Source organism: Grampus griseus, assembly GCF_964374135.1.
Source record: "Grampus griseus genome assembly, chromosome: 10".
NCBI classification, from domain to species: Eukaryota; Metazoa; Chordata; class Mammalia; order Artiodactyla; family Delphinidae; genus Grampus; species Grampus griseus.
Genome location: NC_139004.1, coordinates 60,715,159 through 60,728,791, shown reverse-complemented (window position 1 = coordinate 60,728,791; position 13,633 = coordinate 60,715,159). Strand labels below are relative to the sequence as shown.

Genomic DNA, 13,633 nt, shown 5'->3' with positions numbered 1-13,633 from the left:
TCTGATGACCTTGACTCTTGTGTTCTATAGACTTATCTAGGGCACCCATGATTGAGACTGTGTACAAAGGTAAGAAGCAATCTTAATGCTCTAGAAATTTCTTCATTCAGATTTGGATGAGACATAGCTCATTAAACTCTGGGGCATAATTGCTTTGATGGCTGACCATAATTTACGACAACATTCTCCTTTGGTCTACATTTTTATAAACCCCACCCTTCTGTTTAATATTATTAAAGTTTTATGGTGGCCCCATCCAATGAGGAAAAACAAATGGAAACACCTTATCATGGTTTTGTGTCCCTTTTGCCAGGTGGCGGTCCTGTTCTTGGAGCAGGTCCTTAGGGTTGGCGTGGAAGTGAGCATCCCTTCTGTGTTGGGAGGAAGCTGTCAGTTGAAGATGGCTGCCCTGGGGGTGGGCTTGGGGCTACGTGACCCTGTGTGCTATGGTGCTTCTGCCTAGTGCTTGAAGTTTGGTAGCTGGTCTCCTGCCTCCTTTCCTTAAGTTACCCAGTAGAAGACCACTGCCCTCAGAGATCCGTACATTCCCCTGGAATTACCTCTCAATTAACTTTTCCGGTGCTTAATCATCATAAACCCTATTTAATATCTAGGCAGTGTAGGAAAGTGCCAGATGGAATTTCTTTTATTAGCAATAAGATAAGGTCCCCTGAAGCCTGTTAGATCAATTCTCATTAGACACTGATTCATAGGGCCAAGAGTTCACCAACTCTCTCCTGCTGTTACAATGCAGTTTAGGATTTAGATGGGCTTTGTAGAGACACTCAAACTTAATGGACTCTGAACCCTGGTCATTTCAGTATGTCTTAAATCTGTGAAGCTTTATAGCAATAGTGTGTGTTTGTGGTATTCATGTGCTTTAGGGAAAAGACAGAGGAACCAGTATAATTTGGGACAAAAACCAGGACTCATCTGACTCACACGTCCACTCCAAATAGCCCCACAAAACCAAACCAAAAAAAATTGGGGACAGGAATTTGAAAGTACCAGGTAGCATGCTTTGGAACTATTGGGTTGGCCAAAAAGTTTGTCTGGTTAGTGAATACGTTATTCAATAAAGTTCTTCGTAAAAATGAAAAATATGTTTTATTTTTGCTTAAAACCGAACAAACTTTTTGGCCAATCCAGTATGAAAAATCATGCTCTAGTAGGCTCATATATTACTGGATGGGAGCATAAATCGTTATTTCCTTATGGAGAGCAACATGGTTGTAACTCTCATAATTACAAATGCATATAGCCTCTAACCTAGTGATTTCATTTCTAAGAATTATCCTAGAAATATACTTCACACTTTTGAAATGACATATGTTTGGGGTTATAATTGTAACATTGCTTAAAATGTACACCAATAAGTTATTGGGAAAATAAGCCATGCTATATCCAGACAATGGAATGCTAGGTTGTTATAAAAAAGAATGAGGAAGCACTTTATACTGATGAACAAAGACCATCAAGAAACGTTAAGTGAAAAATAAGCCTCAGGAAAATGGAATAATACAATTTTATTTAAAAGGGACAAAAATTTTTTAAAAAACAACAAGGAAACAGAGACAGAGAGAGAAATTGGATAAGAGGGGAAAGGGAGGGTGAGGGAGGGAGAGATATTTTGTATACGTATGAAATATCTCTGGAAGGATACACAACTTCATTTAACTGAGAGGATGGAAATTGGGTAGCTAAAAAACAGAATTAAGAGTAAACCTTTCTATACTTTCTAAATTTGAACCATGTCACTGTAAAACCTAGTCGAGACATTTTTAAATGGAACCTGAAAACCATTCTTAAGTGTCATAATTGCTTGTGTGATGTTGTTGAATGAATACTAAGGATTCATCAAAAGTATATTTCCTTTTCCCTAGACTTGAAAATAATGTGGTTGTATATATACTTGGACCAAGTATTGTTTATGAGTTTCTATTGTTTCTTCTAAGCAAGGCACTGAGAGAAATATTTATTTTTGTATTTACTGTCCATCACTGTGTAACCCTGAAACTTTAAACATATAGTAGACTTCATTGATATTTTGCTGGAAATTAATTCTTCTGCTTTTACGGTGTTGATTAAACATTGGTATTTCTATTAGCTTTATAAAGTCTTGACTAAAACATCTGGAAGAGTGTCTGAGGTGGTTTGGATGAGCCTCCTTCCTATCCGTAAGGAAGGAGAGCTCAGAGAAATTAAAGGATGTGTGTAAGGTCTGCAGCTAGCCAGGGATCACTGGTGGTTTTCATGTTTTCTTTGGCTGCCTTAAGAATATGTATTTGGCCCCCCAAAATTACAATTATACCCGTACATTTAACCTCATTCCAAATTCCTGTCAAAATAATAGGAGTTCCATCAACAAGCCAGAAACAGTCAGGGGAGTGCCTTCCAGTCTCAACCCAAAGGACTTCTCAGACATTCAAGAACTCAAAATTACTTAAAATTGTTCAGACAGTCAAGGAATTCATCAAACCTCAGATTAAGGGAAAATGAAATATAAAATAAATGGTGAGTAATTAAACCTTTAAAATTTGAGTTAATGTTAAACAATTGTTCTTATTGTACAACTTAATGTGACATCAAAAATAATTCTTAAGTGAGAAAAAAGTATATAAGCATATGGAATCTAAAAAAAAAAAAAGGTTCTGAAGAACCTAGGGGCAGGTCGGGAATAAAGATGCAGACATAGAGAATGCACTTGAGGACACGGGGAGGGGGAAGGGTAAGCTGGGACGAAGTGAGAGAGTAGCATTGACATATATACACCACCAAATGTAAAATAGATAGCTAGTGGGAAGCAGTCGCATAGCACAGGGAGATCAGCTCGGTGCTTTGTGACCACCTAGAGGGGTGGGATAGGGAGGGTGGGAGGGAGATGCAAGAGGGAGGAGATATGGGGATATATGTATATGTATAGCTGATTCACTTTGTTATACAGCAGAAACTAACACACCACTGTAAAGCAATTATACTCCAATAAAGATGTTAAAAAAAAAAGAATTAAAGGCTACAATTCTTTTACTTGGTGGGGGACAAAAAGAAGAGAGAAAGTCACACGGACATATCTTCAGATACTGTTTTATTCTTCATGGTGATAGGGAAAGGAGTATTAAATGGTTTAAAATATGCATGTAATTGCTTAAAAGTTTTAAGAGACTACATATTACTTCCGGATGATCAAAGAAGGAAAAAAGAGATCAAAGGAAGCTTTGGTCCCTAGAGAAAAAGATGTTGGAGTGGAGGGGTAGGAGGGGCAGCGAAGCAGCACGGAAGCACAAGATAAAATGACACAAGAAGATCAAATTTATTATCCCAGTCGATGTGAATTTGTTAAACTCGTTTATTAAAACATAAAGACCCTCAAATTTAATAAAAAATCAAAGTTAAGTGAAATTACTTTGAGGATACAGCTGACCAGCACCTTGATTTCAGCCTTATGAGACCATGAGCAGAGGCCCCAGCTAAAACACCCAGACTCCCAACCCATAGAAACCGAGATAATAAATTTAGTAACAAAGCAGTGTTGTTACTGAGTTTAAAGAATGGGTTAGAGGCAATATTTGAAGAGGTGAAAAGCTCCAATCAAGATTTTCATGAAGCCCAGCATTCCCAAGCAGGACAACAACAACAAAGAATCTACATCTAGATTCATCTTAGTGAAGCTGTAGAACAACAAAGACACAGAAGATCTCAAAAGTAGCCAGAGATAAAAGGTATACTTCAAAAGAGTAACAACCAGACTGACTTTTTTTTTTTTGCGGTACGCGGGCCTCTCACTGTTGTGGCCTCTCCCGTTGCGGAGCACAGGCTCCAGACGCGCAGGCTCAGCGGCCATGGCTCATGGGCCCAGCCGCTCCGCGGCATGTGGGATCTTCCCGGACCGGGGCACGAACCCGCGTCCCCTGCATCGGCAGGCGGACTCTCAACCACTGCGCCACCAGGGAAGCCCCAGACTGACTCTTGATTGTCATCAGCAGTGGAATGTTACCTTACATGTTCTGAGAGCTATTTCAGAATAAAATTGGCAGGCTTTGGTGGTGGATTGAACATGAGGTCATGGAGGAAGCTTTTCAAGAGTATCTTACCAAGTTCCTAGAACGCACATAATACCTTCACTGAGAAAAGGAATAAAGAAAGCCAGGTTTGAGGGAGACGTTCATGAATTTGCTTTTGGACAAGATGAGTTTGAGATGCTTTGAGACATCCAAAAGAAGATGCGGTTCCTTTCCATCCATCATCTAGCTCACAATTTCTAACTTGTCTAAGGACATATGACAAAGAACTCTGTCAAATGTCTTGCTGAAATCAACTTACACTATATCTATGGTGATCCCTTGTTCTATCAGCAATGAGGTGAGTTTGGAATGAATTGAATTTGAGTTGTAGCTCAGCCACTTACTATATGACCTTGGACATAACATACTCAATGTTTAGGAAACTCAGTTTCTGCATCTGAATCATGGCAACTGAGTTGGACTAAAAGGACTCTTTTAATGTAAGGACTAAAAGAGACACTGTATCTGGGGGAAAAAAGGCTTACCTATATAAAATACCACACATTTTAGTTAGTGATTCCTAACTCCTCAGAATCAGCCTTTTTTCCAAATGCTCATTAGCCACCTGTTTTCATTAGCTGTTTTTCTAGAATTTTATCAGGCATTGATTTCAAGCTTTATAACCAGAATCCACCTTTTTCTCTTATTTGAAAAGTGGAGTCACATTAATCTGATTCAGAGCTTTTGGTGCTTATCCTCAGAGACTATTGACAGTGGTTGGTAATCATATTTGCAAGTTTTTTCTGGGCCCTGGGATGTGATTTGGCTCAGGTGGGCAACTTGAAGTCAGTGTAAGTAAGGCACCTGTGTGTGTGTGTGTGGTTTTTTTTCTCATTTTAACTAATTTTATCTCTTGTCTTGGGTTCCAGTTTCTTATTTTAACTGTAAAACAGTATCTTCAGTGGAGAAGATGGAAGAAGAAAAGATGTTGAAGAGTTCTGAATTTCCCACTAGCATCTGTTAAATAGCATTATACCATCTGCCCCAAGCAATATCACATTTTGTTTCTTATTTCTATTGCCCTGGAACATAATTTTAGACACCATTTCTTCTGAATGTCTTAGCTCATTCAAGAGCTTTTCTGTAAATATTCTTATAAATCTCAGCCATTAAAAAAATTTTTTTAGTGTATATTTTTCAAAAATATGGGTTCTTCCATCTTTAGCTTGTGCTTTTAAAAATATGACCTCATTAGAGCACAACACTTTGCACATGGCTGATATTCCATGTTTGTTTGTGTGAATGAGTGGATGAATGAATGAACCAGAGAATTTTTCATACAGCCGCATTGGTTATTAAGGTTTCTTCCCCTTTCTTCTTTATCAAGGTTATTCACAATTATCAGTTTTCATTTCTATATTCTGTTCCTTTTTGAGTTGTATTCCATCATGGGCCTGACCTTTTAATAATACATGTTTTTTCATATGTTTTAGAAAAATGCACTTTCCTGAGGTCCTTTTATGCATTTGATTATGTCCAGAGTTTCATTTCTTCACTGTTATGAATTCCAAGATGACACGATCATTTTCTTTCAAGGTTTCTGTCACTTCAGTATCACAATGACTTGACCAAAATTTTTGGTATCTGGTTTCTCTCTTTCCATTTGGTCTTTCATCCTGAGCTTCTCTGCAGTGTGGTAGTCTCAGGATTTTAAGAAAAGCATGAGTAGAAGCTGCAAGAGCTCTTGAGGTAAAGGATCAGGGTTAGACTAATAGACCACAACTCTTTTTTAAATTTAATTTAATTTTTTAACATTTAAAAAAAATTTATTTTTGACTGCGTTGGGTCTTTGTTGCTGTGCGCGGGCTTTCTCTAGTTCTGGTGAGCAGGGGCTACTCCTCCTTGCAGTGCATGGGTTTCTCATTGCGATGGCTTCCCTTGTTGCAGAGCACAGGCTCTAGGCTCGTGGGCTTCAGTAGTTGCAGCATGCGGGCTCAGTAGTTGTGGCTCACGGGTTTAGTTGCTCCGTGGCACGTGGGATCTTCCTGGACCAGGGCTCGAACCCATGTCCCCTGCATCGACAGGCGGATTCTTAACCACTGTGCCACCAGGGAGGTCCCTAATTTAATTTTTTAATTGAAATATAGTTGATTTACAATGTTGTGTTAGTTTCTAGTACAGAAAATTGATTCAGTTATATACATATGTGTGTGTATATACATTCTTTTCCATTATGGTTTATTACAGGATACTGAATATAGTTCCCTGTGCTCTACAGTAGGACCTTGTTGTTTCTGTTTGTATCTGTTAATCCCAAACTGCTAATGTATCCCTCCCCCACCCCCTTTCCCCTTTGGTAACCATAAATTTGTTTTCAAAATCTGTGAGTCTGTTTTGTAAATAAGTTCATTTGTATCTTTTTTTAGACTTCACATATAAGTGATATCATATATTTGTCTTTGTCTGATTCACTTCAGTATCATAATCTCTAGGTCCATCCATGTTGCTGTTATTTCATTCTTTTTTATGGCTGAGTAGTATTGCATTATATATATATATATATATACCATATTTTCTTTATCCATTCATCTGTCAATGGACACTTCCATGTCTTGGCCATTGTGAATAGTGCTGCTTTGAACAATTGGGTGCGTGTACCTTTTCTCCAGATATATTCCCAGGAGTGGGATTGCTAGATCACATGGTAACTCTAATAGACCCAACTCTTGATGAAAGTAGATGCAGAAAAGTATGGCCATATTTAATTTACCGCATATGCTGTTTGTCACCCGTTTTCACTTATTTTCTCAATAGTTGTTGATTGTATTGGGCTACATGATACATAAATCCAAAATGAGTAAAAGCAGGGGAATCATCAAAATCTTGCCATTCTATTACCATTTCCAAATATATTTTTTTGTTTTCAGGTTTAGTGCTCTTAGCAGAAACCCTCCTTCTGTAAATGCTTTGGCTTAGAGAGACTGGTTATTAGCGATCAACTTAATGTACTTTGGAAATACTGACTGAGGAACAGTGTTCACATGTGTCTCTTCAGGTGACAGAAGAACAAGGTAGTTTTGTCACAGGTAGCCCCATTTAATCTGCCAGTGGTTTAGATTTAGATCACTGCTCTAAAGCTGTTTTGTTTACTAATTTAAAAAATTTGATGTGATTTCAGTGTATTCAAATAAAACTTCAGCCCCCTCATCTTAGCTCCATGGATGATCTAGAACAGTGATCCTGGGTCCTGGTGAAACATTAGAATCACCTACAGAGCTTTTCAAAAACCACACTGTCCCAAGATGGTCATGTAATTGGTTGGGTGAAGGGGAGGGAGGTTGGTGGACGGTCAGTCTGTTTAGTGTTCTTCTCCTGCCCCCATTCTTTCCTGCACCCCCATCTTCCTCCCAAAAGGCCATTGCATCAAAAGTGGGAATCAATTCTCATTGAGCACTTATTCCTGAGACCCTCTTGTAAAAAGCATGAGCTCAGTTAATAAAGCAATTATTTAATTTTATTTAGGGAGGCAAACTTTAGTAATAGCATGCAGTAAACTGTTTTGGCTTACAATTATAAGACTGTTCTTTTTCCTCTATTTCTCTAATCATAGCATCTGTAGATCATGAACAGGTTGACTTGCTTCCCTTTCCTCATCCACCAAACAGAATTTTAAGAAATCCTTACAGCTTTGCAGAGGAACAATATTATATAAAGACAGCATTGTACCTACAGTTAAACGAATATGATAAGCTTATGTCTCAGTGTATGTATTGGCACCACATACACTTGTGTATTTCTCCTGGCAAAATTACAACTTTAAAAAATTAGGTATCTGGGGCACCATGTGGTGTTTTAGCCAGAACAGGTTGCTAACGAGGGAATCAAGACAGAGGCGGGCGTTGCCTTAAATATGAGCTTACATAAGCCACATTAGTCAGTGCTGGTTTCAAACAATTGCATTTCTTAGGAAGCAAGTGGTGCATTGGATCTTCCTTCTGAAAAGTGATGCCTTTCCACTTGTGAGGGGTAGGCTGTGCAGTCAGGAACCTCCTGGTGAGGAGAAGTGTCACTTTGATTGTTGCTGTGCTTTTAATGTCGTGCTAAGTGGAACGGCACTTTGCAATCTCTCATCCACAGCAGTTTCCTCTTCTCATTCAAATCCAAGCATACAAATGTTTCCCTAACTACTGTTTGAGTCCAAAATGTTTATTTGGCAGCCCTGTGCAAGTTGAGCTCTGGAAGGAAACCTAGCTTTAAAAAACATCTTAGAACATTGTGTTCAGGGTTGAAATCAAGGACCATATTTCCCACACGTGTTGTTTTCCAGGCAGTTTGCCTTGAGTATTTTTGGGGTTGTTTTGTTTGTTTGTTTTTTGCTGAAGAGCCTAGAATGGTTCTTGTAGGTGGAGGGGATATGGTAGCAGGAGACCCAGAAAGCAGAGGGACCCACACACATTTCCCTGACAATAATTACTTTGTTCATTTACACCTCAGTCTCACTTCAGAAAGGATTTGAAGTGGCTTACTGATATCCCCACAATTCCTCCAGAAGAGATGGCAAAGAGAAATAACAGTGGAGAGACAAGAGGGAATCAATTGACATTACTCTAGAGTGAATCATTGGAGATTCTTACCTCTCCAGCCCATTTTTCTGTGGGCTTCCGGAGTCCAGGAAGGAAAGGAAAGTGTTGAGTCTGGATGGTTGAGTTCAAGGGTTAGGCACTGGCACTGGAGGACAAGACCAGCCACAATGCCCTCATTTCCTGGCCTCACTCTCTGGAAGATTCCAGAGTCGGGTTTTGAACACATCCTTCTATTTCAAGCAGAGGTGTGCAATGTCAGAGGGCCACAGAGCTGCATCTTTCAGTCCTATTCCATCATGCCTAGTTTTGGAATTAGCTCCCTCAGCGAGGCACATTTTCCTATTCTGCTGAGAGGTATCTAATTCTCCTTATAGCAGTCAGCCACGTGTCTTGCAGTAGGAACATTAGGTCAGCAAGTGGGGCATTAAAAGGAATTGAAGGTGAACATTTCAGGTAGGCCCAAGGCATAAGGGTATCTGGATGGAGCATCAGGGTTTAAATGATCACTATGTGTTTCTGTTTCATGAACAGAGAATAAATAGACTTTCTTGGAAGATTTCACGTGGCTAGTTATGAGCAGGGTAATATAGTATGCACATGGTGTCTAAGCTCCTTATTCAACGGGGTTCAAACTGCAGATCCACCATTTTTTAGCTATATGGCCTTAAACAAGTAACTTCATTTCTCAGAGCCCCAGTTTCCCTATCTTCAAGGTGGCTATCATAATGCCAATCTCAGGGCTGTGACAAGGGTCAAGTAGGATTATGCACATAAAAACATTAGGCATCACTGACATGTGGTAATCCGTGGTAAATGCCGATGGTTATTGTGTCTACTGAACCTGTGGTTGTCGTCACATTGTATCTGCACTTTCATTGCTTAAGGAACTGACTATTAAAAGGAACACAACTGCCTGTCAATCTGCTGGAAAACAATTTGGAGCCGGGAGGAACCCAGAACACTAACGGCTACATGTTCTCTGAGTGAGAGCTTTTTCACTTGTTCAGTGAAGGGATGGGAATGAAGCACCTGTAAAGTCCATTCTACTGTGAAAATACTCTGTGGGTGAAGGGGTGCTATTTGCTTGTCCAGAGATACACATCTTCTCTAAGAAGGGCCTCAACTGCACTCCAAAAGGAGGCGGGTCAAGGGCTCTGGTGCAGGAGACATTGCCCCACAGCACTTCCCAATCCAGGACGTCTCAGTCCTGGAAGGAGGGGCCAAAAGCATCCCTAAGTCTTGGATCAGGCCTCACGTTTTAAAGCACTTATGTTGTTGACTGCAGCCGTGACTTAGACTGACTGTGTAGGAAGATGGAAGAGTGTCTGCCAGCCCATTTCTGGCCAAGATGCTCTGTATAGAAGCCAAAATCACTTGCCTTGGAAACAACTTCTGTGTTAGAGTGGGAGAATTATGGAGGATTGATTTTTTCAATTTAGTTTCATATTTAAAGTTTTCATACTTCAGTCTTCTGAGAGGACATATGCATAAGATGAAGCAAAGGTAAATTAATACAGTTACGTGCAAATACTTGGACAAACCCTTACAGAAAGATGCCTCATAACATCTCGACGCCATACAAATGTAAACAGAAAAAGCACATACTTTGTGTCAGAAAAGGTCTGGATTTGAATTCAGCTTCAGCACGTTCCGAGTGTCCAGTGCCCGGCACGTCACTTCTCAGAACTTCAGTCTCCTTATCTGTCAAAGGGGCAGTATTTGCCTGATTCACCAGTTGTGCAGACTAAATGAGACGATGTGTGTGAACTGCCTGGCAAAGTCAGTTTTCATCCCTTCTCTCCAGCCGGGGGTAGTGGGGCGTCTGATGATGTGAGGAGTGAGCTTTGGACAGTTCATCAAGACTACTGTTAGAAGTATGAGAGTGGAAACTGTGGGGAGGATTTTCGCTTCGTTTTCAGTTAAGTGTGTCTGGTCTCTTTCTATCCATCCATCCTTCACCTTATTTATTCATATATGTGTGCATTCATTCATTCACTTATTCATCCAGCCCTTTTTTAAATCGAGTATCTTGCAGTGTGCAAGGTGCTGTTGATGCAGAGATGGTTTTGTTTGGAATTTGTATATCTATTACATGAATACAGAGATGGCACCTTGTTTCCCTTAAGCACGCTCTTGTGTGTTGGTGTTTAGATATAAAAACATGACAACAGTAAAAACATAAAGCTTAGTTGTGAACTTAGAAGAAGTTTCGTGTTCTACAGATGTCCGGAACTGAATATTTATATGTGTGTGTGTGTGTGTGTGTGTGTGAACATGTATATATATTTCTGTTAATCACTCATCTATATTAAAAGTAAAAGCACTATTTTCCCATGTGATCTCATTTGTGCATTGTTGACTGCTAATTTTACCAATAAATCTTCATATTTTATACTGGAAACCTACATCTTCATATTCATATTAGGTACTGGAAATCTACATCTTCAAAGATCAGTTATTCTAGGTTTATGTTTAAGATTGAGACTAAGTCCAGAAGGATTGTATGTCTAGGCAATTACATGCTATTCTTAAGTTTAAAACGCAGTATTAAAATAGTTTATGGGCAGTATGTGGTGCTGAGAGGCTGTTGTTTTAGATTTCTTCTTTAGCTGTGCGTTTAAATTCCTTTCTTGTGCCAGTGCCTGACATTTCACCCGAGTGTGCCACCTGGTGTGTTCAAAATGGCAAAATATTTATTTTCATCCTCCTATAGCTTGCTTCTCCCTGATGAATTTTCAGCTCTTAACTACCATTACAAACAACTTGGGTTCTACTCTGTTTGTTTCACTTTAGAAAAAAACGTTTTAAAAACGGTTTCCAGTGTATTTTGAGCAGTATGAAGAGTTTTTCAGTGGTATACATGATAATATAGCAGCTAAAAAAATGCATGAATTCCAAATGGAAAGACAATGGTATTATGCAGTGAACATTTTAATAAAGACATCGCAGCATGGGAGTCCTCACAACTTTGTTATTCTGGCCTGAAAGTGAGAAGAAACAACTTCTCTGTTCTCCGAGTCTTTTCTGTTGTTGTTAACAACTATTAAGTTGTTGTGGATAATACTTAACATCTGTTCAAGGTCTTTGGTGCCCCTCTTTAAAACTGGATGCAGGTTGATTTTTGCTCATGGCGAAGTCTTGTTTAGATGTTAAACTAATGACAAGATCACTCTGAGGCCTGACTGTGGTGCTGCTTACGAAACCCTTGCTTCAGGGTAAGGCTGCAGGTAAAACATCATCCAGAAGAGCTTCTGCCCTTTCAAAAAATTGTCATGAAACTGGTCCAAGAAGAACTTGGAATTATGCACTGCTTTGGAGCACACTTTAGACTGCTGTAGAATTTCATCATAGTTTTTATGGGAGATGACAGTGTTTGAAGAAGCGTAAAACTTTTCTTATAGTTTTCATTTACTCTGTATCCATTTGATCATTATAACTGCTTGGAGAATCATGTCAAGAATGAATATTCTTGAGTCATTTTGATACAGACATTTTTTAGTTTTGAGAACAAAAGAAGACAGGTGTACTTGCTAGATATGGTAATAAAAAGTCAGTTTGAAAACTCACAATGTTTTAATACCATATCCTTGAAGACACTCTAGGCTTTAGATAATTTATAATAAAATTCATACTTGCAACTACTTTGAGATGCAGGGTAACAATTTGATAAAGTATTTTATGTACAAGTACGAATTTAGCAGAAATTATTCTTTATAATTTTTCCTTCATGTCTTCCCATAAGTCCCCCAAGTGGACATGTTACATATTAAATTTTGTTTTATTGAATTGATTAGTATTACGACCCAGTTGGATTTCACCTTATTTGTATACAGATTTTGGATCCCAGAAGCCTCTAAGTGAACTTATTTTGGATGAATTCTTATACATTCCTTAAGACCTTTTTATGGATGCCACATAACTCTGAATCGCATTAAAGAAACAAAAGCATTTTACAGAACTAAATGTGATTTCTCTTAATTTAAACTTTGCATTTTTCCCATTTGGAGCTACTTAATGATTTGCTGTTTTGTCCCCTCATGCACCTTCCCCAAATCAGTATAGCTTTATGTTTACTTAATTATAGCAATTAAGAATAGTTTTAGGGGGACTTCCCTGGCAGTCTAGTGGTTGAGACTTCGCCTTCCAATGCAGGGGGTGTGGGTTCAATCCCTGGTTGAGGAGCTAAGATCCCACATGCCTCGCGGCCAAAAAACCAAAACATACAACAGAAGTAATATTGTAACAAATTCAATAAAGACTTTAAAAATGGTCCACATCAAAAAAAAATCTTAAAAAAAAAAAGAATAGTTTTAGGATCGCAACTCTTTGCTCTTCCTAGTAGATATTTATATCAGTCAGGGTCAATTGGAGAAACAGAACCAATAGGGGATATATACTGAGATTTATTGCAAAGACCTAGAACGTGATTATGAGAGCTGGATAGGCAAGTCCAAAATCCATATGGCAGATCATCATGAAGGGCAAGCTAGAGCTCTCATGCATAAGCTGAAGCTGCTGTCCACAGGCAGAATTTCTTTCTCAGGGAAGCCTCAGTTCTGCTGTTAAGGCCTTACAATGGATTGAATCAAGCCCACCCGGATCATCTAAAATATTCTCCCTTACTTAAAGTCAACTGATTACTGGACTTAGTCACATCTACAAAATACCTCCACAGTGACACCTGTGAAGTTTGAATAACTGGAGACTATAGCCTCGCCAAGGTGACACATAACATGGACCATCACAATATTTAAGTAAAAACATTTCAAATTCAAGAAAATTAATATAGATTTATGTGCTGTTGTATTTGTTTGATATCAGTTGAATCCAGTTGTTCCTCTAGTGTTGCAATGAAATGCACATCGTGAAAGTAAATATTCAAGTCCCTCCTGTGCTGGCTGAAGGAAGGGCATTAGAGGGGTGATGTAGGTGGTTGTCACGGAGATTCTCTGCCCTGCGGCCAAGGCAGGCAGGCAGTTGGGTAATTACAGGATTTCAAGGTAAGTTCACCCCAGTATGTTCTATCTTCTCTCTAGCTCCTCAGAACTA

At 39.0% G+C, this 13,633-nt stretch overlaps 1 protein-coding gene across 1 annotated transcript in view; it reads left to right on the top strand.

Annotated features, from left to right (window-relative positions):
* The window catches only part of MYRIP (myosin VIIA and Rab interacting protein), a 220,482-nt gene that overhangs the window by 58,863 nt on the left and 147,986 nt on the right, over nt 1-13,633 (top strand). The gene's annotated exons all lie outside the window — the stretch shown is intronic.